Genomic DNA, 7,205 nt, shown 5'->3' on the forward strand with positions numbered 1-7,205 from the left:
CTTCTTCCTTCCCATTCCTTCCCCTCCTTCCCTCCATGCTCCATCATTAGAGATTCTCAGTGAGATATCATTTTCACAGCAGATGGATTTTATTTTCACATCCAAGTACTGTACAGAAACAATTCAGTCTACACAGTTTCCATTGCTGCCAGGCCTTTGAAAGATCGGCAGGCCTCTGTTGGTAGGGAGGCTATTGACTCTCACTGTCAGTTATTGAAGCAGTGGAACTCCCTAAGCTGCTGTCGTCTTACTCAGTCCCAGTACTAGCTGGTTCTTTTACCAGGTCTTGGTAGTGACCATACATTGTTTTCCTGATGGCATGTTTAGTCTTTTTCACAGCTTTCCTGGACGCCTTTCTTTCTAAGGCCCGTGGTGGTGGGGTTTTCTTGCCCTTCTCGATAGTCTTACGGACCTGGAAGGACAACAGAGTAAAGTGACAAGGGTATATCGGTCTTCAAAAACATGGAATACAGAAGGGGACTGAAGGAGAAGGGCTACGGGTTGAGGGAGGAGTTGACGCCAGGACAAGAAAGGTTTAAGAGTGCTAGGAGAGGGGAAATCACTGGAGAAAGAAGTCTGCTTAACTTGGGCATTCTTACCTTACTGGGGTTTCTGAAGCCGAAGCTGAACTCACCACGGTTTTTCTTGCTGGGAGTTTTGGGCTTGCTGCGACTCTTGGCCTTTTGGGTCAAGGTACCGGAGGTTGATGGTCTCTCATCTGTGCCAGGATCCTGCGACTTCTTGGTCTGCAACTTCTTGGAGGCGTTCCCCATACTGAAACCTGGGTTGGTGTGGCTCAAGAGCACTGAGGCACTGACTTATGAAGCCACCCAGGACAATGGAAGGCCACACCCCTGAGTCCTGATTAGTCAGCTGCTTTGGCATCACAAAGGACTGTGTCCCAGATCTGAGCAGGCACTGGACTGGAAATCACAGTGTAGCTCAGAAACGGAAAGTACCATCTTTGACAAGACTTGTTGAGGGAGATGCTGTGAAGGCTATTGCCTCCAGACAGGAGGCTTTTCTTGACTATCTCCAAGAGATCCACGCCACCCATTTTCATATCCCTATGTTGTAATAGAACATTTGGCAGAGGGTTTGCTCCAGTGAACTCTTCCCGAAACACGCCCCCCCCACTCAATGGTTCATCCTGCCATGTCTCTTCCTTAGTAAGTGAACTAGAGTTTGCTGTGTTTTACCTTCAGTCCTTCCAAAATTAATATTGAAGCCTCAGTGCCTATGTGAATCACCCCGTAAATAAAGACAAAAACAATCTATTCATGAATGGATATCTCCCTACCTGGTGAATTTGCCATTAAAAACATGGTGTGCTGGCAAGTTTTATGTTAATTTGGCAAAAGCTAGTAACATCTGAGAGGAGAGAGCCTCAATTAACATTCTGTGTCAGAGATATTGAATACATTTTACTTGTTAGCCCCCATTATGAAAAGCAAACAAAACTGATTTCCAGTTATTTTATGTTATATTATTCGTGTCAACTTCAGACCATCCAAGAATGTAGGTCAGATTTCCATGTATATTCTATCTTTGATTTTACCCATTGCTTTCTGCCTTTTTGAGAACCCCCAAACTCTTTTGACAACAAAACCCAGTAAAACTAAAAATCATTCTTTATTTCTAGAAGCGTCCTATAAGTTGAGGATGACCCAAAGGAAAGATGCCTCATAACCCAGGGATTTTGTTCAAACCATTTAATTTTCATCTAGATTTTGTTTACAAAGGCCATTCTGTAATGTCTTCAAAAATTTCCCCTTCAGATTTCATAGTAATTTTTTGTAGCAAGTTTGTTTTGAAGGAAAATATTCAGCTGTTGTTTGGATTAAAAGAATGACTAATTTATAAGTTTACTATTTCTTTAAATTACTGTATCGATTCTTCATTTTTAATGTGTTGTTTTCTGTCTGAGTTTTTGTCCCATATATTCCATCATATTATGTAGAAATTTATAAGCATATACTATCTTATCTGAAATGTTAGCTCTAATTTAACTGAAACAGGAACCACGTATATTTCTGTGTGTAGTGTAGAAATCATATGTGAATATTCTATATATTTATTAAATAATATTTTGGCACTAGTTTCTATAAATTGGAAGCGTCCCATATAACTAATTTTAGCTCATCTCTTTACTTGCTTAATTCACATTACATAAGAGATGGGTAGTCAAGAAACAAATTAAGGAGCCCATGTCAAAATAGTGTGCATTCATTCTTTGCTATGGTAGTTTTACCAGTAAATTCCAAAAAACATAGTTTATCAGTTTTTCTGTAGATGTTGAAAGTTATATGTGTCAACCATCTCAGAGTTTTTGTTCAGTCTCATAGGGGAACTATCTCATCCAAATGCAGATCATTATCAAAATGTTCTCTGTGTATGCATTATAATGCAAACACTGAATTTCAAATTACCAGTTCCCTTCTGGTGGTTTAATAACCATAAAAAATTTATTTCCAGGTCAAATGCCATTGACTTCAAATCATGAGATTAAGAAATAAATTGATGCGGAGCATGTGCCAGAATGAAGGGGAGGGTGGTAATGGATCAAACTAACTGACACTGTAAAAATAAAAATCACAGCAGACTGAAGAAAAGTTAAAATATGCTAAATTATTTTCCATTTTGAGTTTAATAGTCATGCAGTTCATTAAGTAGATGATGGATTATGTTAAACCCAACTGTAATTATATATTCTATCAGGCATATAAAGGTAAACGAAAGAGTGAGCCTGCTTTGCCATAAAACTCAGGTTCAAGATAATCAGCGTAACAGAATTAAGCTGTCACCAACTGACATTCATTATACAGCACAGGCCTAAAGCAGATGGAACTCACTCATTGTTGGCTGTATATGTCAAGAAACAAATATATTTAGCTGGCTTCTCAAATCTCACTAAAGTATATAAATGGCAGCAGTGCTGTGGCAGGCTTTTAGATAATACATATCCAATTAAAGCTAGAAACCAGTGTCTGCTATTTTTAAGCTCTGGGTGAATCAAGAACTCAAAATGATCATGCTAGAAGATTGTACTCTTCAATAGTGTGCAATAGAGTGGAATGTTGAACTTTTATCCTTCATTTGTTGATTCTTCAGAAGACATTCAGTTATCTCAAGTCATATATCAGAAGTTATTAATTAAAATGCTAGGACTTTTAGGGCCTGATCAAGATACAAACGTAGAGTGATGGAGATTCAAATTTTAAAACTGTTGTCAGCATTCAGGGTTTTTTCAGCTGCTTAATTTTTATGACTCTTCCTGTGCATAGTTGTTTAGTTGTTGAGGCAGATATTGGATTTGTGACTGTGTTACCATATTTCCTTTATGTTTTCAGTGTCTATTTTGACTACACTCCAAACCTTAATTAATATAATAATTCTCAAAAAAACTATATATAAATGTATATATGACTCTTTAATTGTGTGAAAAATGATCAGTAACTTGAAATGATTGCAGAAGGCTAAGAGTATGACTCTGAGGAAGAGGACCTTCTCAAAGTATCTGAAGTCCCCAGTTTGAGTTAAACAACTTAAATACATGTTCTAATAAATGTGGGCAAGATATAGTATGTACATTTAATCCAGAAGAAGTGATTGTGCAAATATAAAATCAGTAAGAAAGCATGGTTACAAAGTTTGTTATAAAGTTACATGCTTTCTAAAGAAGAGAGTGAATATATCTTAGAAGTTGGGCTATATGTAATATCCTTTGTAAACTTTGAATGACAAACTTTACCTGATATTTATTTCATTTTAAGTAATGAATATTAATAATAACATTATTAACATCAAAATACTATTACTATCAATTGTATTTTCTATTCAAAATAGTTTATGTAGCTTATCCTTGAAATAAAACTAGTGGAAAGTGATTTTAGGTCCTATATATAAGATGAAAACGTAAGCTTCAGGAAAATAAAGTGAATTGCCCAAGTCTCATAAGTAATAAATTACAGAATGGGTTTTACAGTAGTGTTTCATGTGTAATTAACTACAGGAAGTATGTTTACTGAATCTGCTCTTTTGCCTTTTTCCAAGCTCCTTACAAAGAGGAAGTCATATATTTCACAACAATTTCTTGTGACAAATATGATCTAAGTCCTAGAAAGGCTTATGAAGTGGCATTTCAAAGGCCCACTTTTCATCCTGTTTTTTTTTTTCTTCTAGCTGGCTCTCTACTTTAGCTGAAGTAATTCACTCAGAGAAATATAGTAACCTATGCTGTCATTAATAAGTAAATGGGCCTTTAGAAGTGAGCAATTTTTGCCTTTCCTGCCTATCAGTTTGACAAGGCCAAGTATTTAATGGGCAATTTGTTATACATCTAAAATTTATCTTAAGGCTATAAAATTGAGAAAAGATGAATAGAATGAAAGGCAAATGACTTCAAAATGAAACAGAAGAGAGGTAAAGGGATAAGGCATGCTTGGTCCTGCAAGTAAAAGGGAGTAATTGAGTCAATGAGTCATTTCATGACTATTTTATTGTCTATATTAAAGTAGACAATCTACTTTTAATCACCTGGTATCTACTTTTACTCTAAATGCTAATGTTACTTTCCAGAATGGATAATTTCTTGCTGGCTATCCTATATTAAAAGAAATGCTTTCTCATATTTGATGATAAAATTTAGAAACTATAAATGACAAGTTCACTTGTCAAAGTCATAAAATAGGCAATATTTCTAAGGAGAGAAAGTAGTATTTGGGGGATATTGCTTTCTTTATTTTTATTAAATACATAGTACTCTAAACAGAATTGAATTTTAAGACTTTTTAAAACTCACAGGATTCTTTCTTACATAAAACCAATTGTAGATAACTAAAAAAGAGAGAAAATGCTTATATTTTGCTTCCTTAATGTCAAAACTTCTTTTTAAACAAGTAATGTCAGCTGATTACTAACTTAGTGAGATTTACTAATCTAAATGATCTGTCACTTAAAGAGTGAAGTTACATAAAAACATAATGTCCTTTTCTGAAAATTATTTGGAAATTAAGTCAAGCTATCTGTGCATGACAAATGAATTATTTTATTTTTAAAGTGTCATAATATAAATTCACTGATGCAGAAAATCTAAGAGTTTTCACAGTACAAACAGGTAAAATGGCTTGACAGATAAAGGTATTTGTTGTGAAGCCTAAAATTCTGAGTTCAATTCCCTCGATACATGTAGTAGTAGGAGAGAAATAACTTACATGGGTATTTATCTGACTTTAATCTAACTCCTGTCAAAATGACTAAGATAAAAATCACAAGTGACAGCTCATGCTGGAGAGAATATGGAGCAAGGAGAACGAACATTCTTCCATTGCTGATGGCAAACCGGTATAGGCACTATGGAAACCAATATGGTGGTTCCTCCAAAAATTGTGAATTGATCTACCTCAAAACTCAGCTATACCACTCCTGGGCATATACCTTAACTTACCACAAGGACACTTGCTCAACCAAGTTCATTGAAGCTTTATTCATAATAGCTAGAAATTGGAAACAACCTATGTGTTGAATAGATATGAGAGGGAGCCCACACTTGACTGCAAACAGAAGTTTCTCTCCTGCACATCAATTCCCCAATATCCCACTCAGAGGCCTATATTAATTATAAATGTCTGGCTGATGGTTCGGGCTTATTACTAGCTAACTCCTACATAAAAATTAGCCCATATTTCCTATCTACGCCATGTCATGCTGTTTGTACATGTCTTACTTCCTCAACAGCTGGCTGGCATCTCCCAAGACTCTGCCTTTCTTCTCCTGTATCTCTACTTAGATTTCCCACCTGTCTTTATCTTGATTTGTGATAGGCAAAAGCAGAATTATCAACCAATGAAAGCAACACTAATTCACAGCATATAGAAAGACCATCCCATAGCACTCCCCTCTGCCTGGATGGTCAGAAACCAGAGGCAGGACAGCTCAGAGACCGAAGATAGAACCAAATTCAAAAAAAAAAAGTAAATGAAATGATTCTTAATGATACTTTGCCATACTCATATGTCTGTGCTTAACTCAGTTGTCATCAAAGAAGCTTCATCCAGCAACGGGTGGGAACAGATGCAGAGACCCACGGCAAAACTCGAGGCAGAGCCAGGGGAACTCCACAGAAGAAAGGAAAGGCTATAGGAGTTAGAGGATATGAGAACACCATGAAAATAGAGCCTACAAAATTTACTAAACAGGGCCCATAGGAACTCACAGAGGTGACCAAAACAGACACTGTTTCAGTCTGAGCTAGGTAGGTCCTCTGCATATACTTTATGGTTTTGTAGCTCAGTGTTCTTGTTGTACTCCCAACAATGGGAGTAGGGGTGTCTCTGACTCTTTTTCCTGAGCATGGGACCCATTTCCTCCTACTGGATTGTGTTGTCCAGCTGTAACGTGAGAGTTTATGCTCAGTCTTATTGTATCTAGACTATGTTCAGTGGATATCCCTGTGAAGACTGCTTTTTTATTGGAGAGAGGAAGTCAGAGAAACTGATCTGGAAGACAACTGGGAAGGAGTGGAGGGAGGGGAAACAGTAGTTAGGATGTAATATAAGACAGAACAATAAAAGTTTTTAAAAATTACATCAGACTTAGAGTGTGGAAGAGCACTTGTTGCTCTTGTAGAATAAATGAGTTCAGTTCCCAGCACACAATTGATTATTCACAATCATCCATAAATCTACTTACAAAGGAGACAACCACAAATCCTTTGTGGAGACCAAACATCTACTTAATGCATAGACATACATGCAGGAAAAATACTCATACACATAAAATATAATAAAATCTAAAAATTAAAATAAAAAAGTGGCAAGAAAATTGTTGCTTCTCTCAAAATAGTTTACCTATTATCACTATTGGGTATGTGAATTGGGAAAGCACAGAGTTTTGATAGTACTTCCTACATATAACCCCAGCAGCACAGACAGTAAGGGCCGCATTGAATAATTGGGACCTACTGAGACTGAGAAGCTTCTGTAAAGCAAAGGACGCTGTTGCTAAGACAGAAAGGCAACCCACTGACTGGGAGAAGATCTTCACCAACCCCGCAACTGACAAAGATCTGATCTACAAAATATATAAAGAACTCAAGAAACTAGACCGTAAAAGGCTAATCAACCCAATTATAAAATGGGGCACTGAGATGAACAGAGAAATCTCAACAGAAGAAGTTCAAATGGCCAAAAGACACATAAGGTCAT

The sequence above is a fragment of the Alexandromys fortis genome, unplaced genomic scaffold, assembly GCF_014885135.2.
Source record: "Alexandromys fortis isolate MF-2015 unplaced genomic scaffold, M_Fortis_MF-2015_v1.1 scaffold_175, whole genome shotgun sequence".
Lineage (NCBI taxonomy): Eukaryota > Metazoa > Chordata > Mammalia > Rodentia > Cricetidae > Alexandromys > Alexandromys fortis.